This window comes from Camelus ferus, chromosome 16 (assembly GCF_009834535.1).
Source record: "Camelus ferus isolate YT-003-E chromosome 16, BCGSAC_Cfer_1.0, whole genome shotgun sequence".
NCBI classification, from domain to species: Eukaryota; Metazoa; Chordata; class Mammalia; order Artiodactyla; family Camelidae; genus Camelus; species Camelus ferus.
Genome location: NC_045711.1, coordinates 43,850,281 through 43,875,252, shown reverse-complemented (window position 1 = coordinate 43,875,252; position 24,972 = coordinate 43,850,281). Strand labels below are relative to the sequence as shown.

Genomic DNA, 24,972 nt, shown 5'->3' with positions numbered 1-24,972 from the left:
CACGACACCATCTCCTTCTCCTAATAGCCCTGCCAGAGAGGTGTCACTATTCTCATTTGACGTAGAGTCAAAGAGTCAGAGTTAAGTACCTTCCCTGGACACTGGTGTCAGAAGAGAACCCAGCATAGTCTGTGGTCTAAACCATTGCTTCCCAGGCTTTGATGTGCATCAGAATGACCCGGGGATCTTGCAAATTCCACTTCAGGAGGTCTGGGGTGGGGTCTGAGATTCTGACAATCTCCCAGATGATGCCAATAGCTGCTGTCGGTCCGGAAAGCACACTTGGGGAAGAAAAGGCATCCACAGCCCCCTTGGGACCAGTGGCTCAGCCCTAGATGCACCACAGAATTAACTGGGGAGCTTTCCTTTTTTTTTCTTTTTATTATTTTTTTAAATTGAAGTATAGTCAGTTTACAATGTGTCAATTTCTGGTGTATAGCATAATGTTTCAGTCATACATACACATACATGTATTCGTTTTCATATTCTTCTCCATTATAGGTTACAACAAGATATTGAGTATAGTTCCCTGTGCTGCACAGTGTGAACTTGTTGTTTGTCTATTTTATATATAGTAGTTGGTATTTGCAAATCTCGAATCCCATTTTATCCCTTCCCACCTCCTTTCCCTCCCGGTAGCCATAGGTTTGTTTACTGTCTGTGAGTCTGTTTCTGTTTTGTAGATGAGTTCGTTAGTGTCTTCTTTTTTTTCTTTTTTTAGATTCCACATATGAGTGATATCATATGGTATTTTTCTTTCTCTTTCTGTCTTACTTCACTCACTTAGAACGATGATCTCCCGGTCCATCCATGTTGCTGCAAATGGCGTTATTTTATTATTTTTTTATGGCTGAGTAGTATTCCATTATATAAATATACCACAACTTCTTTACTTAGTCATCTGTCAATGGACATTTAGGTTGTCTCCATGTCTTGGCTATTGTAAATAGTGCTGCTGTGAACATCGGGGTGCCTGTATCTTTTTGGATTAGAGTTCTGGGGAGCTTTTCAAATGCATTAGCATTTGGGTCTCACAGCTTAGAGATTCTGATTTGACTGGACATGGATGGGGTTGACCATTACTATCTTCAAAGCTTTCCAGATTATTCTACTGGGCAGTCAGGGTTGTAAGCAACTGCTATACTTTTTTACTATCTTCTTTAAACCAAATCTTAACAGTTCAGCCCAATCCCCAGATGCCCCGCCTGTCTAATTCCTCGTGGGGAGCCCCGGGCCAGTGGGACTCAGTTGTAGAGCCCGAATCCAGACTCTCTCGCGACTGTTCTTTCCTCCTGGGTGGTCCCTGGTTGGCGGAGCCTCCCTTCTGTGTGCTCCTCTCTCACCACCTCTAATATTTTAATCACAGCGATTGGGAACCTGCCTCTGTCCTCTTTCCTCACCATCCCCGGAGCAGCGGGAGAAAGAGACTTCCTCAGGGCTATCGATTCCCAAGGAACTCACGGAGCAGCAGTTTCTTCCTTAATTAAGACCTTCATGATGAGCCACCGGTGTCTGGCCAATTAGTCAGCTCTACGAAAGCGGAAGCAGAGGCACAAACCAAGCGGGTGACTCAATCACGGGTTCTCATCGTATCAGAGGCTGCAACTTGGCCAGAGGTGGGTGGGAGCCAGCCTGGGGCAAGAAGCACAGTTAGCCTTGTCTTTTTTTTTTTTTTTTTTTTTTTTTTTTCTCTTTTTTGAGTCCGTTGCATGACGACACATTTGAAAGGCAATCTTCATCCAAACGTTACTCCCCCTTCCCCCCAGCCAGTCCCCTTCACCACTCTCCATTATCTGCCATCCCAGGCAGGATGACAGGAGGTCATCAGAGATTCCAACTCATGCTTTTTCCTCCCTCCATCCTCTGGGGAAATTATGTCAAACAGCTTTTTTATTGACATATTGGTAAGTGTAGCAAATGAATTTCTTGAAGGTTTGTGATGGGGCAACCCGGGTTTGCTCTCAGGGTCTCAGATCCTCCCTCTTAGGCGACAGCGATGGCTGGAGGAAAGATTCCAGGGGCTGGGCCGGGCGGGGTGCTAATTAAATAGACTGGCCTCCCTTTCCCTATTGGAAGTCTGGGTGGTGGCCCAAAGCTTTGTCTGGACTTGAAACAGGATCAGCCCAGCGAGCTTCTTGGGCTGCCCCTGTCTTCCCCAGCCTACAGGATCAGATGGGAAACAACACACACACAGGGGTGGGTGGGGGTCTGAGACGCCCCCTGCCATCTGCCAGTGGTGGAGCCACTGGCTCTGCCACTTTCCCACCTTGGATGTGTTACTCAGCCGTGTTAGCATCAGCATTGTGGCCTGTGGATTATGGTATGGCCTCCCTCCTGGGAGGACTGAGGATTGATGAAGAAGGAACACTGGGCACACAGTGGGGCCTCCAGGAATGTGTGTCCATGTCACAGCTGGAAGTGCCCTCAGAGGCCAGCTAATCCAGTCCCTTCCTCGGGCCACTGGGAGTCCGAGGCCTGAGAAGGACAGTGGTTTGCTGTGGCCACCCAGTAGGGGAGGGGCAGACCAGATCCCTGACTCCCATATGGCTCTTCCCTCCTCTCCCACAGAGCCTCCCTTTGCCTTGATTGACAGGTGCACTTCCCTCTAGGCACGTGTCCCTAAAATGAGTGTGCAGGTCCAACTCTGATACCCAGAGATACCAGGCGGGCACAGGGGTGCTCTTTAGAGATGTTCTTGATGATCACAGGGCCCCCTTAGTCAAGTTTCGTTCTCTTTTTGTTGCAAATATGTAAAGTGGGACACCCCACACCCTGCTTCTGGTCCTCTGTACCCATCCTGGCTCCCGGCCCAAGGCTTATTAGGTTTCTAGCTCAGCAACAGCTCCAGAACCAGAGTCACTTTGGTTCTGGCTGCTTCCAGTTTGGAGCTTAAAGGCTTTAGGATATTTTTTGGTTCTTGGATAGATTCAGGCTTTCCTTGAAGACTCAGCCGAAAAATTCTTTTCTTGGGTCTGCCCACTGGGCAGTCCACCCCACTGCCCAGCCCCTCCTCCCTGGCACACACATCTGCTGGAGACAAGGATTTCCCCTTCCTTCCTGCATAAGGCGCCCATTTGGCCTCTCCATGCATTAGATCCTGGTGGGGGCAGGATGGAGTCCACCCAGCCCTCCCACACAGGGCTTGGGTGGTGGCTTCCCTCCGCAACGCCCTGAGCCAGCCCAGCATCACCCCCGTAAGAGTAAGTGAGTCTGGCTGGAAAATGGAGATAATCTGTCTCAATTATGCATGAGTTCAGCAAATTAGGGCCCAGCATGAGAAATCTGCCTGTGTTTTGATTAGGGAACAGATGTGTCCACTGTCAGAGATTCACACGAAAGCTTCCAGCATGAACTTCAGAACTGACCTTCCCAGCAGACACAGCCACAGAACTGATCGCGGTGGGGAAGCCCAGAATTTTATGGAAAGGGGAGCCAGTGAGCACCCCCAGGTCACCCCTGGACACTGGGCAAGCAGGATCTAACAGCAGCGCACCTGGCAGTGCCTCCAATCCCCACCCAGTGGCTGCTCCTAAGTCCTCACACCGACCGCAAGGCAGACTGGCCCCTGAGCGGGGGACAGTCTGGCCTCTGTGTTTTATTGAGTGCCTACTCTGTGTTTGGCACAGGATCGGTCTAGAATGCGCTGGAGAAACAAGTGGGGAGGCAAGGGAGATGGGTCCAAGCCGGGTCTGTCAGACCCAAACCTGGGGGACTGGGAGGTGGGAGAGTCAGAGCAACGAGAAGTAAGGGGTTGCTGGGGGAGGGGAACTCCTGGGGTGCTCGGCCAGTGTTCTGGGTGCTTTCCCCATCAGCATCTTGGCCGCAAACATTTCCACCAGGTAAATAATGGGCTGTAAGGCAATTCCGCCGTAAAAGATAACATAACGAAAGATGAAATAAAAGAAGGACGTTAAAAAGGACAGAATGAAAATTACAGACTTTGCTGCAAAATATAAAATATTTGAATGCATCTTAACTGTGCATGGATTCAAGGCGATACTGCATGAACAGCCGATCTTATTTTGTGGGTTTTACCTACGTGTTTGTCTTACAAGGCTTCTGTTCATAGTTCATAGGATTTTAGACTTTTTTTTTTTTTTTTTTTTTTTGCTTATTGATTCATCCTGTTTGCTTGGTATTTACACTTTTTTTTTTTCTTTTGCTGAAATTTCTTCCTCCGTTCGGAGAGGCATCAGTTTCCAAATACTAGGAGGCATGTTTGTAACGGAGCTTGGGACTGCGTCGTGACCGCCTCTGCACTGCTGTGTGTTCTTGGCACGTTGTCTCATGTCGGCTGATAGACATTCCAAAGTTCTATGGGAAATGGGGGTTTCAAACCTCCACCTCGAGGCCCTCAGCCTCCTTCTCCAATATGGTGTGTTTCAAAATAAGAAACCAACTCAGTGATTGGGGCATATCCTCTTCATCTGTTAGCTGGATAAAGCCATCAGTCACGTCGCCAACTAGACCGAGTGCTAACGCATCCCAACCAGTTGAAACCAAACAGTCAAACTCCAAACTGCAACTAGTTATTTTATCTTTCACAGCAAACTTGCCTCCTGGCCAATTAGTTACGTGGCAAAAATGCTTGCAGCAAATGTTCACAAGTAAAGAAGCACTGGGTGAAAAGAGTGGATCCAGGCAGTGAGAGCAGTCCTTTTGGTAAAGGGAAGATTTAAGAAGGTTCCAGGGGCTGGTGGAGCTGTGGCAGGACAGACCACCAACAAGACAGGCAGCAGCTAAGCCACAAGGTGTGCGAGCCATGAGGTGGCTGTTGCATCATCTCCGCCTCCCGATCCCCCATCCAGGGGCCCCGACTGGGAACGTCAGGGGAGGGATGGTGGGAAGTGTGGTGCAGCCCAGCCGAGCTGCACATTCCCCAGGGTAACCACACCCCTCAAAGCAGGGCAGGCGCCCCAAGCAGAGGGGAGGGCAAGGATGAGGGCACGGAGGCAGGAATGACACAGGTTTGGGGTGTGGGGAGAGCAGAAGAGACCAGGGTTCATGGTGTCAGCACGGTGACAGCTGCCTTCCAGGGGTCCCTTAAGACCTGTCTTGAACCCATTCCTGAAGGAGCTGCTGGACTCTGTGTGCTGTCCACACTCTCAGCCAGACTCATGTGGGACCGAGGTTAAAAACTCGTGGGAGGCAGCCAATTGGATGGAGGTGTAGGGACTCAAACTTTGGACCCAAACTTTTGTGGGTTTGTGAGCAGTAGCCTGACCGGTAACTCAGCCAACCTGCCCCGGCTACAGCCAGCATCTCAACACCGCCCTTCTCAGCACTGTTAGGGGGCTGCCTGTTTGTCTGAGCTATGAATCACCTAAGGAGCTCTGACAGCCCTCAGCCTTGCACACCTACTGATGCTTTTATTCTTCATCCAGAACATAAAGAAACAACAGCAGTAAGAGTTTGCTTGTCTTGTTTGGGATAAATTCACATTTCCCTCATACCTGTGCGGGAAGAATGCAGTCTCTCATCTCAAATCAAATAGATCAGGCTTCCACTCCAAGTTCCACAGATTGCTGGCTGTGAGACCTTGGGCAAGTCACTAAATCTCTCTGAGCCTTCATTTCCTTATCTGTGAAAGGGGAATAATAGTACTTACTCTGAAGGTGTATTGGGAGGATGAAAAAGGGGTCATATATAAAGTGCTTGTAAGTAAGGGACCCAACAATGATCAGTTCCAGTGCATCCCTAAGGGCTGTTGGAGGCAGGGATTAGCAGGAGTGGGACAGAAGCTCGGTGGCTGAGCCTGGAGTGGTAAGAGGGATCCATGGGCCCAGCCTGATGGATCTGAGCCCACACAGGTGCTGCTGTCAAGGTGGGCAGTGGCCTTGGAATTTGCAAAGCCAGCCCTGAAAGTCTAAGAGGTATGCTGAACTCCACGCTGAAAGGAGCCGATCCATGTGAGCGCTTGGATGACAGAGACAGGAAGGCTTGGGGGTTACTGAACAGCTGATTTAGAGAAAGAAGGATTCTATCAATCTGAGACTCTACCAGTCGTGGGAATTACATGGAGAGAGAATTCATGGCATTATAGTAGGAACATCTCCACCATCTGAGCTGTTCAGGGATGCCAGCCCGGTGGGGCAGTGAGCTTCGTGTCCTCCGAGGAGCATCAGCAGTGACTAGATGACTGCTTGGCAGAGTTCACACAGAGGGGCTTCTCTCGTATGGGAGGCAGGGCACAGAGCTAGGGGCCTTCGAGAACATCTATAACAAGGGGAAAGTGGAACCACGATTCAGTGCCCACGTGGGACGGGCACCTGCTAGGTTACCCAGGTCCAGCTCAGAAGATGGCGTGTCCGGACACTTGCTGTCACCAGACTTGCTGCGTAGATCACTTCCCTTCTCTGTGACTGGGTGTGAACCTTGGTGTCTACACTCAAGGTGGCCCTCTCGTGTGTTTGCTGGTGCAGGATGGTGGAGCAATTCCTGATTTCCAAAGCCCAGTGTTCCAGGCAACAGTTTTGTGGGGCAGATAGGAATTCCTAATTTTGCAGATTAAAAAAACAGGATTTCCATGAAAGAAGTAAATAGTTACTGAGTCCTATGACAGACACTTCTATGTCATCTCACTTAATATTCAAGGCATTGCTTGAAAATGAGAATTATTGGTCCCACTTTCCAGATGAGGAAACAGAGGATCAGAGAGGTTCAGAATGTTACTCAAAGTCAAAGAGCTAGTAAGGGGCAGGATTCCCTGAGGTCAGAGCTATTGCCCAGCGTGGCTCTGCAAAGACACCAGGGCCTGCCCACTGGTGGGCTTTACCCTGTGTGGGGAGTGGTGGGCCCTCTCCCCTCTGGTCACAGCTTTGGGGTGAGATCTGGGGGGAAAGAATCCATTTACCCTTTAAGAGTCACTGTCATATTAGCAGGACCTGGAGAGGGAGAGAACACAAGGAATGGGCCAGAGGGTTAGACAGGAGGAGAGAGTCCTAAGCAGAGGTCTCAAGGCTGCCTGGCAGGGGCCACAATGGTAGAAGCAAGCCGAGGGACGGCAGCACAGGTGGCTCAGGTCCCAGTTTTGCTGTCACTGATCCTGTTTAAAGGATGCTCACCCGGGCCAGCCCTCAGGCCCCTCAACCCAGCTAGCTGGCTTCACTCAGCAGCTCCCTCCATTCCTTCCCTTCCCACGGGTAAGTCCGCAGCTGCCCAGCAGAGGGCCCCCTAGTCCTGGCCTCACCGCACAGCCGGGGGCACCAGCAGGCATCACTGCCTCCAAAGAGGCTGGTGATGGGAGAAGGGGCTTTCCTGCTGGGCTCGCCCAGAGCAGCAACCTGGGTACTTCAAGGGCCATGCGGGAGGGCTCTGAGGAGCTGGAGGGAGATTTTGGTTTCGTGAGGAGGTGTTTGGAGTAGGTTATGATCCTGAGAGCAGGAAAGCTGGGACCCAGGCCTGGCGGTGCCATCCACAGGTGATGTGATGTCACAGTTCCTTCCTCTCCCAGACCTGGGTGTCTCCATCCATATTGTGGGGAGATTGGACTAGAAGATTCTCCAAGACCACCTTCAGCTCTGATGGCATAGTTGGCCATCCTTGCCCATCTCTTCCTGTCCTGGTGGGTGCGACCCCCAGCCCCACCCCTATGCACTTCACCGGGAAGGGATGACTCATTGGTGGCTTGTCTCCGTCAGTCTCCAGGATGCCAGGGGTCAGATGGGGCCATGATTCCCTCAACTACCGTGGAACTGGATGTCCCTGCCCCTGCGGTCACCATGGCTACCACACCTCCTGTGTCCGCGTGGACCGCACTCAGGGATGAGTTATTGTCAACGTGTCTGGTTCCAGGTGGCACGGCTTAGTAGCCGGTGACCTTTCTTACTTCCCACCTCCTCATGCAGGGAGCAAGGAATGACTCAATTCCACCTAATTTTTATCCTTTAAAATACATTCCTTAGCAGATGGAGATGTTCGGCCCTCACCAAGTCCCAGGGGTCTTTATTCCCTACTTCCTGCCCAGGAGGCAAAGTGTTACATGAACTCAGCCAGCCCTGGGTCCCCAGACTTAATCCACCTCTTAGCCACGCAGCTGTATTGACCTTCCCGAACCCCAGACCTCTCATCTGTGCGATGCTCTGGCAAGCATGGTGTTAGCTGCCCTTATGAAATAATAATAATAATAATAATAATAATAATAATAATAATAATAATAATAATAATAATAATAATAGTAGTAGTAGTAGTAGTAGTAGTAGTAGTAGTAGTAGTAGTAATAATAAATTTTATTATATATTTATAATTATTGTTGTTGTTGTTGTTGTTATTCAGACTCCTGGCTCACGTAAGCCAGTGTGCCAACATTAACACTTTCTCTTACTCTCCTACTTCATTATGGTTTTGGCTTTTCAGGTACCCACACACCCAAGGGTGGGGCAAGAATCCATGAGTGAGAGGATTAGCCCGACTCTGGACTCACTGCTTCCCTCTAGTGGCCACTGACCAAACTGTCCCTCCTGGAGGGCAGGTGGACTCGTGCGCTGAACGCAGTTGGGCCCGCTGGTTAACAGAACTGCCCAGCTAATCCAACAACCACTAGAGGGTCGCTTCCTGAGAAAACACTAGCGCACGGTGTATCTGTGACTTAAACGGTGGTGGAAGAGAGTACATTCTCCTGGTCCCGACACGCTGATGAACCTATGAGCGATTTTAACGCGGCCCTGCTGTCCGTGTCTTTCTGGCTCGTGTTCGTTTCTTTCCGCTTGGGCGTGTCTCTTTTACGTGGAACAGCTACACGCATAAGCACGACACGATTGCCCTGTGCCTACGATACATCTGTTAATGACCTCCACCCAAGATAACAGCCAAGGCGGCCCCCAGGAGAGGCCGTGAGAAGCCAGATTTCCCACTGCCAACAGTCTCTGCGGTCAAGCTTGTAAGCAGTGCTTGGGTGGTAACGGTCTGGAGGAATAACAGTCATTAACACGTGAATGTCAAACAGCATTTGTTTCTCCGATTTCTGGGCCGTGCTGAACAGTAATGAAAATTGTTTTCTCTCCAAAGCACGACAACGGCCTCGTGTCACCTGGCGTGTTCACAGATGTGCTGATTGTGACCCGGAGTGAGGGTCACAGTGACCAGGCCCCAGGCTTTGCTCTTGGGCAAGGAGTTCCTGGCTCACTCTCTGGGCGACCACGGCACGACCCAGGTCGTGGGCCCGGCGGGAGGCCATGTTTGACAGATGGTCTAACAGTGCTCCTTCCTGGAGACCCGATCAGGCCAGACCCCTGGCTGCGCTGTCAGACCCTGGCCTCCCCCCTCCTTCAGGAAGTTTCGAAATCCAGGCCTTCCTAAGCCAAATGGTTGTGATCAACCTCACTCATGATATGGCAAGCCTTCCACGTCGGTGAGCCCCGACTCACCTGAGTGCTTACTCACCTGGAGATCCCTGGGCTCCGCCTGGAGCATCAGAGCTCGTGAACTTCCAAGTAGCCTCAAAATCTGTAGTTTAATAAGCCTCCCAGATGGTTCGGATGCATGTGTCTGCAAAGCCCCATTGGGGCTCAGAAACAAAGGGGAAGTCTCCACCAACACTAGGGGCCCGTCACTGTGCTTATGGGGAGAAGAGGGAGGGAGAAGGGGCCAATGCAGGGGCTTCCAGGCTCCTCCCTCATTTCCTCCTGTGCAATTGTGCTTCTATTTGTACAGCCCAGGGACCCTGGGGCCTCCCTACGGGAGTTCAAGGCGCTTACAAGCTGTGTGACCTTGGGCAGGTTACTTCAGCTCTCTGTCCTTCAGCGTCCGCTTCTGTAAAATGGGCTGATGGCAAGAAAAAACAATCCACTGTGGGATTCAGTGGGTTAACACGTGCAAAGTGTGTAAGAACAGCCTTAGGAAGCTGCTAAGCACTGAGTGCAAGGTAGCCGTTATAATGTTGTCTGTGTTATATTGTAATAAAGTGGTGATACTCCATTCACTCCATTGGTTATGAGATTTAATTTGGCATAATGAAGGTGCCATTTTAAAAAAAATAGTCTGAATATTTGTCCAACGGACTCATTTTATAGATGAGGAAACTGAGGCCCCAGGGAACGAACTGGGGCTGCTGGAGTCACACAGTTAGGTGAAAAGCAGAAACTGAACCGACCCAACATCTAACTGAGCTTGGCTGGCCTTCCATCCCCTCCTCCCTGGGGAAGCCGCAGGGTTGACCCTGCCTCCTGTCCTGCCTTCTGTCCTGCACGTCTTAGAGGCAGCCCAGGAAGTGGGCTTCCACCTACCTACCCCCCTCCCCTCAGAGCCCCGGAGGCAGCATGTCTCAGTCTCCCCTCCACTCCCACTCCCCTTGTCTTGAAATATCATAACCATGAAAAATAAGCTCGCACTCTGGAGAGGTTTGGAACTTCTGGTTCACGCTGGAGTCTCAGTGAAGAAGTTTTCCAAGTTCAGGTGTTATTAAGAAATTTGGTAATTACTATATATAAAAACAGGTAAACAACAAGGTCCTACTGTAGAGCCCAGGAAACTATATATTCAATGCCTTGTAAGAGCCTATAATGAAAAAGAGTATGAAAAGGAATATATATATATATAACTGAACCACTATGCTGTACACCGGAAACTAACACAACGTTGTAAACCAACTATACTTCAGTCACAAAAAAAACAAAAAACAAAAAACGAAACCAAAAGTTTGGGACAGACAGGCAGGGAAGCATTATTTTACTAGCTTTTCTCCAAAAAGATCCAAAAGAGGCCATAATGAACTTCACCTCCTGCACTGTTCCCTGCACATAGGAAGGGTCAGTATATGTTTTTGGTTCAAGAGGAGGAGGATGAATGGGCAGGACCAGGACAGGATGCCCTCTCTGCAATCTCAGGCCAGCTTTCCACATGGGGGCCCTGATGCTCATCCTTGAAAATGACCTGCTTTGACCCCGATTCCTTATGTAATTCCACCCACATTGTACCAGGGTTGTGCTGCATGACCTGTGACCTATGGAGGAAGTGATGGTGTGAATTTGAAAAGACTGGCTTCTGGCTTGGTTGGTCTTTCACTTGCTTGCGTCCTTTGTCCCTCGGATCAGTGGCCCTTGGGAAGTCCCTGTCAGAGGCAGCCCTACAGAGAGGCCACCATGACAAGGGACTGAAACTTCCCACCAACAGCTCTGTGAGGAGCTTGGAAGGAGATTCTCCAGCCCCAGGCAATCAGATCTCCAAGTCCGGCAGCCCCAGCAGACACCTTAACTGCATCCTCTTGAGAGACCCTGCGCCGGGATCACTTGGCTCAGCTGCCCTGGATCCTTGACCCACAGAGACCATGTGTGATAATAAATATTTGTTGTTTTGAGCTGCTAAATTGTAGGGTACTCTGTTCCATAGTGAGAGCTAATTAACACAGGGGCCATGAGAGATAGAGGACCAGACTGTCTCCAAAAGCAGACAGCCAGCACCGAGAAGGAAGGATGCAGGGAGACTGTAAGGAAGGGGTGAGATGTCCCAGATCCTCGTGGTACTGGTACGTTCTGATGCGTAAAGGCTTTGACAAAGAGTCCAGAGAGGAGAGTCTGCATCGCGCCCTTGGGCAGGCAGCCCATTGTCTATGGAGAGCTGCAGATGGAGAAACAGGAAATCAAACACGATGTAATAAGGTCAAGCAGCGTCTGGTCAAGGTTGAGGGGGTGGGGAGGTCAGGCAAAGTGTCCTAGAGAGAGTCACTCCTGCTCAATTCCTGTGCTCCCGGTGCTCACCCAGGCCCCTTGGAGGAAACCAGAATGGAGCGCGCTGCCTCCCTGACTCGGGAGCTCACAGCTAATGCAGTCTTTCCCAGCACCAGCTTCACCTGAAGGTGCTACTTTAAAGTCCCAGTGTCCAGGGGCCACTCCAGACCAATTAAATCCGAGCATCTGGGGATGGGGCTGGATATTGGCATTTAAAAAAAAAAAAAAAAGTCTTTCTAGGAGATTTTAATGCATAGTCAGGTTGAGAACCCCAAGTCTAACTGAAGAGATAGCCACAGTAACACACACACACACACACACACACACACACACACACACACACACTCATCTATGAGGAATAACTTCGGTTGTTTTTCCAAGTGAGTGATACAAACACATGTGCTGGGTGTATGTAGGGAAGATGGACACGGTGGGGGCGAGGTGGCTTCAGGGGCACCTCCCAGCACAGCTCTGGGCTCCACCCAGCTGGACCTGGCTGGACTCTACCGGATTCTGAACAGGGGCAGAGGTCAGGACAGGCTCAACAAGGGAGTCTCCGAGTGGGAGTCTCGGGCTGTTGAAACCTCAGGGTTGGTCCTGGGAGCCGGGGGCAGACAGAGCGGGCAGGGAAGGACCCCACAGCCCCCGCTATGGGGGAAGGAAACCGAAGCTGAGGGTCAGGAATGGCCTGAAGCAGGAGAAGTCTATCATGGCAAATAGACGCTGGAAGGAAGGAGAGAGATTGATGGGCCCTGGAGGATCGGCTAACGCTTTACATTGCTTATCTGGAGTTTTTCCGCTGAAACACAGGGGTATCCTTACCTCCATTGGTGGGTGAGGAAATGGGGTTGAAAGAGGTTAAACCCGGGCTCCTGAAAATGCCCACAGGCCATGGAATCTAGTTGGTGCCAGAGCTGTGCTCCGCAAACCGGCCTGTGAACATCCCTGGCTGCCTGGGATCTGCTGCCGAGGCCTCAAGGCAGCCTGCAGCTCCCGGGAGGAAGACTCAGAGCAGCCAGGGCTGATCCTGGGAGCTGTGGGCAGACAGAGCAGGCCTGGCAGGGGCCTCTGGGTCTGTCCTGGGAACAGGACATTCTCTCCTCTGCCATCCCTGCCCGCACCTGAGCTGGGGAAAGGCTACCCAGCAATCTCTCTGCCCTTCTCGCCCCTCCCACCCCACCGCATGCCAATTAGTCATAATCCCTTGATGTAACTGCTCGTGCCTTCATTCACGCCTTTATTCAGTAAGTGTTCATGGGCCCCTAGGGCCTGCTGGACCCACATCCACTCACCCAGGAGAAAAGAAAGCCAGACGCTGGGAGTGGTGATGCCGGGGGTGGGCACAGAGGTTGGAAGGCAGCAAGAAAGAAGTCTGGGAGAAAAGACCGAGGACTTGCTCCTGCGGGAGCAAAGCGTAGGACTCCGAGAGGGTAAATGGCTTTTCCACGGCCCCCCATTTATAACACCAAGTGGGTGAGAGAGTAAGTGAATTTGGGAAAAAGTGAAACTGTGATTCAGGGAGGGGGAGGGAGCAGACCACAAGGTAAGAGGAACGCAAGGCTGCCTTTCCAAGATCACATTACCTCTTTTGGCTTTAAAATCCCAGTTCCCAGCAGCGTGGTCATAAAACTCCTTAAATGGTCTATTATAATGATATGCGATCCCATTCCAAAAAAAGATCCATAATTCATGGTCATTGAGGAAATGCCCTAGAAAGATCGATATGGGTGGTACAAAGGTCCATGGGGGTGGCTCGGTGTGGAGGAGTCCGACGTCTGGTCAGCCTCCTGTCCCAAAACAAAGCTTGCCATCTGCGAGCAGCCCCCTCTGCTGGCCCTCCTCCTGCCACACCCCTCCACGCTTCTCAGTTTGCCCAGTCAGGAACCCAGGGACTGGGATGAAGAAGAGAAAGATGTGGAAGGAAGTTGGGGGGTTGGAGAGAAGAGGAAATTAGGAAGACAGGGCGGAAAACGTGTTCTTCCAGAGTTTTAATTCCAGCTTCACTGAGCCATGCACTCGCTTTGTAATTATGACTAAATCCTTTGAAACTTGGGGCCTTGGTGCTCCCATCTGAAAAAGGAGCAGCAGCACTTGTCGGGGAGCGTCAAGATTGGACTAGGGTAGAATAGCATGAGGCCAGGCTTCAGGAGCCAGAGAAATCTGTTTGCATCCAGTTTCCACTGCATAACCTGAAAAAATTGTCTACGCCCTTTTTGGACTCAGTGTCTACCTCTGCCAAATGGGAATAATGCCTGTCCATGGGGGATGTAAGTCCCACAAGTCAAGCACCCAGCCCCGTGGGAAGACACCTCCTTGGGCAGAAACAGATGCCTGACACAGGGACAGAGGGGGAAGCAATTCTCTGGGTCACAGCCTAGGAAGCCAGAGAACAGATACTGAACTGAGGACATCATGGAGTCCTGCTCCCCAATTTCCTCTTGCTTCCTCCCCACCAGATCAGAGGAGGTAGGACTGAAATGCCCAACCTAGCTGGCACCAGCCAAAAGTTGAGAAGTTGACCTTAATTGGTCCTCTCTTCCTTGAAGCCAACTCCTCTTCATTCTGTTTCTAAGCATCAGTATTGATGGATATTTCATTTTAGAAATTATAAAATATATATTTGACCAAAAAGATCTGAACTATTTTGAAATTAAGAAGTACTTTCTAAATAATCTTTGGCTCAAACAGAAAAGGAAAACAAGCTTTATATTACCTAGAAAGCGATGAAAAGGAGAGCAAGCAGTCTATAGGAAAGCCAAGGGACGCAGCTAAAGCTGCACTCAGAGGACCTATCATAGCTTTCAATACTTTTACTATTTGGGGGGGGGAAACTATAAATGCTTGCACTAAGTATTCATCCTAAGAAATTAGAAAGGAGCCACAAAATAAATGAAAAAGCAATACAGAAGGAGAGATTTAATGAAAATAAAAGCTAAAATTAATGTAATAGAAAATGACAAAAGTATTCTACTTTTGCCCTAATTAATTTTTCTTCTTCCTGCAGCAGTCCCACAACGCCAGCCCCCTCTTCCCTTACACCAGCCTCTCAGACTCTTACATTAAAGGTTAGCTAAATGCATTTTGTTACTTCACAGAATTGATTCATAAGACTATTTCATATAAGGCAACAAGCACTAGACTGCACAACAGGACACATGGTTCTGGAGCCAAGCCCACCATTGCCACCTCAGTCAGGTCACTTCCCCTCCCTGGCCTTCAGGTTTTCCCACCTGTACAGGTAGAGGCTGGGGCTACCTGCTGGCACTTGGATTGTCAACTGGATTCCATTCATGACTAAAACTCTTTGGAAGAAAGGGGTTACCCTCCTACGGGTCATTTTGATGAACTCTTTCTGAATGGTGGTAGCGATGAGGAATGGTAGCTGTCCCCGTGGGCTGCGTGATAGAAGGCTGGCCTGAGAGGGAGCACCAGGTGGGAAGGATGAACCCAAACACTGAAAGCAGCCTGGGGCATCTTGGAGCCTGAGTTGGAGGGAGCAGAGGATGCGGACTTGACAGGTCCCTGGGCTCTTTTAAAATACAGTGGATTGCCTTCAATTCCTCCTGGACTCACTCCTCCATCTTTTTCTCCTTTTACTTTTCTAAATGCTCATCTATCTTTTTTTTTCTTTTTTTCTTTATTTTCAAATTTAGGTATAGTTGATTTATAATGTTGTGTCAGTTTCTGGTGTACAGCATAGTGATTCAGTTATACATATACATATATCCTTTATCATTATAGGTTATTACAAGTTATTGAATATAGTTCCCTGTGCTAAACAGTAGGGCCTTGTTGTTTATCTATTTTATATATATAGTAGTTAGTATCTACAAATCCCAAACTCCTAATTTATCCCTCCCCCACCCCTTCCCCCCCAGGAACCATGTTTGTTTTCTATGTCTGTGAGTCTGTTTCTGTTTTGTTAGTAGGCTCATTTGTGCCACTTTTTTAGATTCCACATATATCATATGATATCATGATATTTTTCTTTCTCTGTCTGACTTACTTTGCTTAGTATGATCATCTCTAGGTCCATCCATGTTGCTGCAAATGGCATTATTTCATTTTTATGGCTGAGTAATATTCCATTGTATATACATATACCACAACTTCTTTATCCAGTCATCTGTCGATGGACATTGAGGTTGCTTTGATGTCTTGGCTATTGTAAATAGTTCTGCTATGAATATTAGGGTGCATGTATCTTTTCAAATTAGAGTTTCTTCCAGACATATGCCCAGGAGTGGGATTGCTAGATCATAATGCTCATCTATCTTAAATTTCTAACTTCCCAGATACAGTACCAGGCAGGAACAATGATAAAAACTGGAAAGAAGTGTTCTAATCCTCTGTCTTAAGGCTCTAAGATGAGGGGCAACCGGTCAGGGGACAGGCCGTCTCCAGCTGTGACCAGCTAGCTCTGGAATCTGGGATGTGGAGAGGCCTTTATCCCTGCTCTCAAGTCCAAATAACGATGCACTTAAGTTTTGCCAATTCCTAGAGGCCTCTAGGGGTGACTTCTAAGGAGGCTGCCCTGTCTAAAAGGCCATTCTCCTTCAGCACCGAGAGTGACTGGAAAGTCTCACCCTGATCTGGGTCAGCTGAGCTCCAGGAGCCCCAGGTGACCTTGTCCATGGGGCCTCCTGCCCACTGTGGCCAGGGTTACTCCAGCTGCACGAGCAGCTGCCTGGAAGCCCCAGCTCAGTTCCTTTGGTGATGTGAGTTTTGCAAGAACGTAGGGGACTCCTCCACGCCTACTCCATAGAGAGGTTCCAGATCCTTAGGAGCATATAGACCTTGTTAGGGACCTAGGGCTTTGTCCTAAAGTCTATAAGAAGTCCCGAAGAGGTTTTAAAGAGAGATGTGCTGTGATCAGATCTGGGTTTTCCCAAGACCACACTGGCGCGTGGAATGGGACTCACTGGAGGGGAGGAGCATGGATCAGGGGAGACCGTGTTAGTAGGCTCTGCTCTGCAGGAGTCCAGGTGAGACCGAGGTGGCCTCAACTTGAATGGAGCCGAGAGACTGGAAAGAAGTGACACACTGGAAGGTAGAGGTGGAATCTCTAGAGCCTGGGTCTGGTGGGCTGGGGAGGGGACAGGGAAGAAATCGAGACGACTCCCGCCTTCTGGCTCAGGTGACTGGGAGGCACCATGTATTGAAATAAGGGACAATGACAAAGGCCTGGGGACAGAGACAGGGGAGAAAATGTGGGTTTCGTCAGGACCCGCTGGGTCTGAGGTGACAGCTGTGTACCCAAAGGAGCTGTTGGAGGAGAGTGTGGATATGCGTGTCTGAAACTAAAGAAGGAAGAAGGAGCAGGAGGCAGAAGTAAAAGCAGCTCCTAGTCAGGGAAATATCCACTCTTTGAGTCACTGCTTGCAGCTTTGGCCCCCCTCACCCCATTTTTGTATGGAGGGTCAGCCCTCGGGGGGTGGCTAGTGGACCAAAGAGTTGGGGTGGCCACCCCGTCTTGAAGTGATAGAATTGCAAGGAACTTGTAAGGAGTAGATGGAGGGGGGGATGATTGTGGGGTGCCCAGCTGGGGAAGGCTCACATCCCCTAGAGGAACATATCTCCAAGAGGGTGCAAGACTTTGGAAAACTATGTCTACTAGGCTAATATAAATTTATATATGAAGAACGAAAATAACTCAAGCATGTTACAATACAGTCATCCAAGCAGACTCCAGACTCTGTGGCCTTCCCAGGGGAGGGTTCATGGCTCCCAGGAGGGTGGGGTCTCAGCCTCAGGGAGCAGAGTGGCAGGTCCATGCTTACGGGCAGGGAATGCAGGTTAACAGGCCCTGGTCCCTGGGTTGGCACGCTGGGATGCTACCAGAGGCTGGTGACATAAATGAGACCAGCGGGCTGTGTGGCAGTGGTGGGGTTGGCAGTGACTGCCAGTCCCAGGGAGAGCAGTCACCGCCCAGTTCCAGTGTGTGCTTTCAATATGAGCAGGAGCCAGGGTAACTAGGTCTTCTGCTTTTTCAAGAGGACTTCGGAATCCAGAATTGGACACAAGATCTCCCACCTTTTAAATGTCAGCTCACCAAAGAGATGGAGGATAATTAGAAAGACAGATCTGTCTGGCAACCAAGTAAATCTCATCCACAAGTCAGATTTAGCCCACAGCTCATCAGTTTGAGATTTCTGCACTGATCCAACCCACCTGATGCAAAAACTCGGGTTCAGAGACGGGAGTGGAAAAGCCCACGTTCACACTGAGCGTGATGGGTAAAGGCCAGACTCAAACGCAGACTCTCCACTACTCTTTACTGCACTGAAGCTACTTCCTCCAGCTGGAGGTCTGTTTAAAGAGAACAGATCTGAATTCTCCCATAAGCTCACTCTAACACTACCTACTACCAAACTGAATTTTCCCAAACTCCTCATTTTTCACAGAAGGAGACTGAATCCCAGAAATAAAAGTAAGATACACTTTTCTCCCATGCAACATCAAGGCAGAACCTAGGCTTTCCAACTTCTAGTCTTAGCCTCAATTTCACCCGTTCCTTAAGGACTCAAAGCTCTCCCCGGGTGAGGGCTATATTCGGCTTGCAGTGAATTGCTGAAATATTCTGCGTCTAAGCATATCCGACAACGCGAATTACAGTCCCCAGGACCAGCCCCATAAGCCACATCACCTTAAATCTTCTCTCCGAGGGGGTCTGAATCACCAGCCTGGCACATCACTTCTCTCCTCTGATGGATGATCAACACGACTGCAGCAGGCACGGAGCCCCGCCAGCCACTTCTGATTTGTCTGCTAATTGGAGCCGGGGCGAGGCTGGCGTGATGCCGTCTGTCAGTCGGTTAGCGAGCAGTAGGGTGGGGCGGGGGAAGCACAGAACTTCGAGTTCAGAAGACCAGGCTCGGGTCTACTGCTTAGGAGCCAATCGACCTTGAAGAAGAGTTCATTCAAGTTCCCTAAGCCTCGCTTTTCTCACTTATGAAGTGGGAATCATCAAACCTACCCCGGAGGTTTTACCAATGTCCAAGGTCAGAAAGGAGATTAGAGCCTAAGGCAGACCACGTCCGATGCCCTGGCTCAAGATCTTAAAAGGTGCCCATTGTCTACATGTTACAGTTTGAAGTCAGTGCAGGCAGATGTGATCTGGCTCCAGCAGCCTCTACCAGTGTTATCTGCTCTGTGTTCTCTTCGGTAAGAGCAGCTGACATTTACTGAACACTCAGTCTGTGCTAAGCTCTTTACATTCATTAGCTCACATATGCCTCCCAACATTCCTATTATCTCTAACTTGACAAATGAAAAAAAAAAAAAAAAAGCAAGCTCAGGGAGCTTAAACGACTGGCCTGAAGGCCCCACGAGTGAGTGAGTTGAGACCTGAACCAGCGCTCATGCTCTCACCTGGGGCATCATCCTATCATCCAAGAAGGTTCTGGACCCCACCTGACATCCTATGAATTCTTCTCCTCAAAAAAGTCACCTCATTCCTTGCCTTCACCTCTTGGCTGAAATGTTTCTCCTGCTTGGAAAGCACTGCTAGGCAGACTCTTGCTCTGAGGTCTAAATCCCAGTTCCCCGCCTCCCTGGCATCCGCTCCATCGTGCAGACGGTTCCGCTCCTCTCCTTTTGGCTCCAGCGCCTGCGGCGGTGGCCTGAGGTCACACTTATCACTCCCAGTCTTACCGCCCTCATAACTTACGCAGCTGAGTTGCCTTCCAGTGCCCTGTGCAGGCTACCGTGACTGACTTGATGATCTCAGATATCGGAAACTCCTTGAGAAAAGGGTTCTTGTATCACCATCTTTTTATCTCTGGCCACAGCACAGCACCCAACCTAGTAAATGCTTTATAAATGGTGGTGGTTTATTCAGTGAATAGTATGAGGCAAGAGTCAGCAGATTATGACCGTCTAGTTTGGGGCCATATCCGGATCATAGCCTCTTTTTGTGCAACCCCAAGCTAAGAATGGGTTTTACATTTTAAAAGGTTGCAAGAAGAATTGACAAAGAATATGTGACAGAGATCACAGGTGTCCCCAAGTCTAAAATATTCACTGCCTGGCCTTTTACAGAGAATTTGCTGAACCCTAGCCTAAGAGGATGCCACAGTGAACATGTGGACATAAACAAGGAACAAAAGAGGGTGTTCATTCTCCAAACAGAGTGAACTTCAGAATCTGGGTAGGAAGTCAGAAAATATCAACCTTGGGAGATGGGAATATAGCTCAGTGGTCTGGTGTGTACTTAGCATGTGCGAGGTCCTGGGTTCAATCACTAGTACTGCTGCCATAGATAGATAGGAAAGGAAAGGAGAGGAGAGGAGAAGAGGGGAGGGGAGGGGAAGGGAGGAGAGAGGAGGAGGGGGGAGGGGAGGGGATGGGAGGGGAGGGGAGTGGAGAGAAGAGGAGGGGAGGAGAGTGGAGAGAAGAGGAGAGGAAAGGAAAGATCAGCCTTAGAAATTTAAACCAATAAGATGAGATGAGTCACCTGCACAGGATGGAAACCACCAGAGGGGTGATCTATCAGGGCGAAGCCTCTCTATCCCCACATATGGTCTCTGAGACCTCTCGAGAGGAAGGCATCAATTTCCAAAGCAGCTAATAGGAGATAAACTGAAATCCTGGAAGCTGCCATCTGCCCGTCACGAGGCAGCCTTGTAAAGACAGCTGTTTCTAGGGACTAACACAAGCACTAGGGACGCGGGGAAATTAAGGAGGGAGACTCCAGCCTGTGAGGGCCGACGGGGTCCCGAACAGCTCGCCCCAGTGTTCCGGGCCTCTTGGGCAGCTGTCCCAGTGAGGACTTTGGGATGTGTCCTTCCTTGGTTTGGCTATTAAGAGCCGGTCTCCTTCTTTGCTCTAATTAACCAAAGGGGCATTTGATGACAATTGGACTCCTACGGGGAAGCTGATGTCCTGTCAGCTGGTGCGTTGACTTGCACTTCCTCAGCAGAACAACCACAGCGACCAGGTGCATGCTGTCTGTTGAGTACCTGTTGCATGCCAGGCACTGGGTGAGGTGTCTTTTATTTACATTACCTCTGAGTCTGGCATCATTAATCCCATGTTACATATGAGGTAACTGAGGCTCAGAGAGGTCAGTGAACTTATCCAAAGGCACCCAGCTATAAAGTAGCAGATATAAAGGACCAGAGAGTTGGTTCAAGTCTCAAAATTCCCGGTTTATTGGCCCTGAAGCCTGATTCTTTTCATAACCTCACACACACACACACACACACACACCCTAATGTCTTAGTTCTTTGCTCGGTCTCAACTCTGTCTTATACTCCTAGACCCCAATATCCTGGGACCCTACCTTAACCCCAGACTGCATGGCTGGCAAATTTAATACTCATTTCCATTTCATCAAAAACCTATCAGTCACATACTATATGCAGAGATAAATAAAATTTAATCCCTTTTTCAAGGAGCTTACAGTCTAGTGAGGAAAGCAGACAAACTAATAAAAATGCAGCGTGGTGAGTTGATGTGTTGAGTTGTGAGAACCGCTAGCCCTGGTGCTGGCGTAGCTCAGGCTTTGGACCTTGGGCTCCCAAAGGGCTTCCCTGAGGAGGTAACACCAGGTAGAGAGAGTTCACAGTCAAGGAAGAGAAGGGTTAGTGGGCAGTCCCACCAGAGGGATCAGGATGTGCTGAGACTGGAAGGCTAGCGAGATTTGGCGTCTGAAATTCATTTGGCATGCACGGGGCTTAAGTCGAATCTGAGAAAGCAGCAGAAGCTGGATCACAGAGGGTCTTTGCAGCGTGCTGAGAAGTTGGTACTTGCTGTTAATAACCATCAGGAACCATTAAAGGCTTTAACTAGGAAGTGATACAACCAGACTTGAAAGTTTGAAGGACTTTGAGATGTGTCCTTCCTGGGTTTGAAAGAATCTATGGCACCATATGAGGGATGGATTGAGAATAAAAGCAGATCAGCTGGTAACAACAAATGGAAACGTTTAAACTGGGGAAGAAGCAAAGTCATGGAAAGAAGACTAATTGCAAGATAGCTGGATGGTGGGACCAATAGGTGTTAGTGGTTTATTGGACGTGAGAGGAGAAGGAGGGAGAGGAGTCCAAGTTAGCGCCCAGCCTGGTCCTTGGCAGCACTCCTCCTCCGGGGCACTGGACTCCTTGCCGCCTCCTGGGCCAGCCCGGAGCCAGGCCACTTCCTCGGCAGCATCCTCCGCAGCCCAGCTTCCCTCACCCTCTTCACTGAGCCAGGCCCTGCAGCTGCAACCACCCTACCCAGCCCTGAGGCAGCCAGCTCCACCTTCCGCCTCCCACACCACCCCCTGAAGCTGGAAAAGAAGGCTAACATGGTAGATTCAAAAGCTCTTGACAGCTAGGAACAATGGACCTGAACCAACAAGATGAAGTTTAGCAGAGATAAATGTCAAGTCAACATTATTGAGCCCAGGAATCAATCACAAGGACAGGCCCGGGAGGGCCGATCTGCAGTAGTGATAAAGGGGAGTGGCTGGCCAGCTGGCCCAAAGCCAAGCACTCACCAAGAGTGTGAGACAGAAGCCACATTAAAAAAACAGGACAGACACAATCTGAGGCCGAATCAATAGGAGTAGAGTGTCCAGGTTTAGAAAGGTAACTCTGACCGCCAGGACTGTTCTAAACACCACCTAAGATCCAGCGTTCAGCCCTGGGCACTGCCATACAAGCATGTTCAGAAGAGGAGCAGAAATGAGGGGGTGAATGTCCAGAAACAAATTCTGGAAATGTAGAGGAGAAGAGATGGAGAGACGGCTGTCAAATCTGATGCTCAGCTAATGCTAACTGCTGCCATTATGATTTTCCCCTCGCCCCAGTCACCCAATTCCTAGGCGATTTCTCTGTGGCTGAAGGTCTGCCTCTTGGAAAGCCCAAATAGCCAACTCCGCCTTGCTCCTTTCCTGTTGTCCTAATGGGGCTGGTGGATGGGAGCTAAACTGTGGTCCTTTGGTTTCAATTTCCCTGAAATGAGGGGTCAAGGTCTTGGGTTTGGTGTGGTTTCTCCCCTCATTTCTCATCCTGATCCTGGAATGTGGAGCTGGTACTGTCCTTGGAGCTGAATCCAGTGATTTACAAATGAAGAAACTGTGCTTCAGGAAAGGAGTATGACTTTCTCGAGGTCACTGTGCTCTTTGGCAGCAAGGATGGCTTTAGAACTGAGGTCAGTCCGAACTGTCTTCTGATCTCTTTGCTCCTACCCCAACCACTCACTGACCTCCAAGGGGTTTTAATTTAAAAAAAAAAAAAAAAAAAAAAAAGGCAGGGCATATGGACTGTGGGAGAAGCAGCTGAATGCCAGAGATAAGAGAAGACTGGACCCAAAGTCTCTCTATCCAGTTGCCTTTGTTACTGGAGTCAAGTGAGCCAACATCATGGCTGATTTTCCTGGGGAGCTCTGACTCCAGGAAAATCCTCGATCTCCTGCTACCTGCAGAAGGAGTTAGGATGCACCTGAGATCAGCATCCGCTGAGCCTCCCCCGTCCCCTCCCACACACACCCTGGCTCCCTCAGGGGTGTCACTGCTTTGAGTTCCAGCAACAGCAGCCCCAGGCTGGGTATTAGATAGAGGGGGCAAAGTTTTGCTTTTAATGACCTCACTTCTTTTCCCATCACAACTTGGAACCTCAGTAGTCCAGCAATTTTACCATCACCACCATCATCACCGTTTTCTCATCCCCATCCCATCGCCCTCCCACGATCACAGTACCCTACAGGGTGTATACTTTATCAACCACGTGCACATTCACCATCTCCCTTGAACACCCCCATCCCCATCACCCCGTGAGGTAGCTCATGGGGAGGCTGACACCCAGGTCTGACTTGACTCACAAGGTATTCTTGGTTTTGCTTCCCTGGGAAAGCGGTATTTCTGAAATGCATCTTCCCTGAGTTATGCAGTAAGTTCTCGAGCGAGCTGCAGTTTCCCCGTTTTACAGTTCTGGGATAGAGGCTCCCCTCAGATCCACAAAGAAACCAGGAAGAGTGGTGCGGGGCACTTGGAACACATATAGACCGAAGGCCAATCCAAGCTTATTCCACTTGAATGACCAGAGGATGAAAAGGCTGCAGAAGGGAATGAAGAAATAGTGGAGGTCAGTCCATTGTAAGCGCTGAGACCCAGAGGAGAAGGCCTTGTTCCACAGGGGCACAGAGCTGTGCAGCGGCATGGTTGGGATTATAACTTGGATCTCAGGGTTGCCACCCATCCATGAGCCTGGAATCTGGCCCTCTCCAGTGTTCGGGAGTCTGTTGGCGGGAGTCTGTTGGCATGAGTCTGCGTCCTCCTGCAAGTGTTGAGGACTGGCTAATTGCCCTTGCCCTCTGTCTGGAGTTTGGAACCCCCCCTTTGCTCCATGCTGTGCTGGACCTTCAGATTACCACACTGCATATGCCGGTGCCCTGCCCCCCAGATGTCCACGGAGAAGATGGGTACCTAATTACTCCACATCTTCCCAGACCTCCAGGGTGCCTGGGATGGGTCTGTGCCCCCGAGGGCAGAGAAGGAACATCTACACAATACGTCCGTGGCCCTTCTAGGATGACACCCCTCCTTCTTCTTGCCAACCCACTTCTCAGGAACTCAGTTCTGTTTCCCTGTTTAATGCCACACCCTTTTTGTAGAGTATCTGTGTCCACATAATGTCACCTCCTGATGCTGGAATTCACAGTTCTAGCTTGCCTATCCCCTTGGGATGGCCCTCACCCCCAGATTTAGACAATAACCTGGAACTCTCGGGATTGGCCTCACTCCCATTTGGACTTCATCTCTTGGTATCATTCTTCACCCTGAGGATTTCCCTTCCGGCCTCACACTCTCCACTCAGTCAGCAAACAGTCAAAGCCGTTGGGCAAAAAACACTTCGGCCCAGTCTTTCCCAGTGTTAATGTTCCTGCCACTGGCTCTCAGAGTCTCGTACGCTTTCCCCACTCCCCACCTGCCTGCCCCCCGCCCCAGTACCACAACTACACAGACAAACCCAAAGTCCATCCCTTAAAATAGAAGTTCTAAGGAACTGATTCTTTAGGATGGCCTTTTACCAAAAGGAAGGTGAAGTTCCCTGGTCAGATGAATCCAGAAAACACTGGGTTAAATAGAAATTCAACAGAATTCTCTACTACAGAATTTCAATCGGCTCTTCAAGTAAATAATATTGAATATGGTGTTTTGACCATCCCAAAAGACTAGTGTTCTCTAGAAATACATTTTAGGAAACATTTATTTAACTCCTTCCTGGACACTGACACTGACAAGTTTTGACACTGCCATTTATTTGCTGGGTGGTTTTGGGCAAGTCACTTTCCCTCTCTGGGACTCAGTTTCTTCATCTGTGAA

The 24,972-nt window shown here is 49.7% G+C and overlaps 1 protein-coding gene and 1 long non-coding RNA gene across 2 annotated transcripts in view; one reads left to right on the top strand and one right to left on the bottom strand.

The window, feature by feature from the left end:
- Nucleotides 1-24,972, top strand: part of ASIC2 (acid sensing ion channel subunit 2) — a 924,670-nt gene that overhangs the window by 469,650 nt on the left and 430,048 nt on the right.
- LOC116656826 lies at nt 6,830-14,011 on the bottom strand. The gene is made up of 3 exons (XR_004311813.1): nt 14,002-14,011; nt 7,781-7,784; nt 6,830-6,941 (listed from the first exon to the last, which is right to left on the bottom strand). It is a non-coding gene; the product is annotated as an uncharacterized LOC116656826 (long non-coding RNA).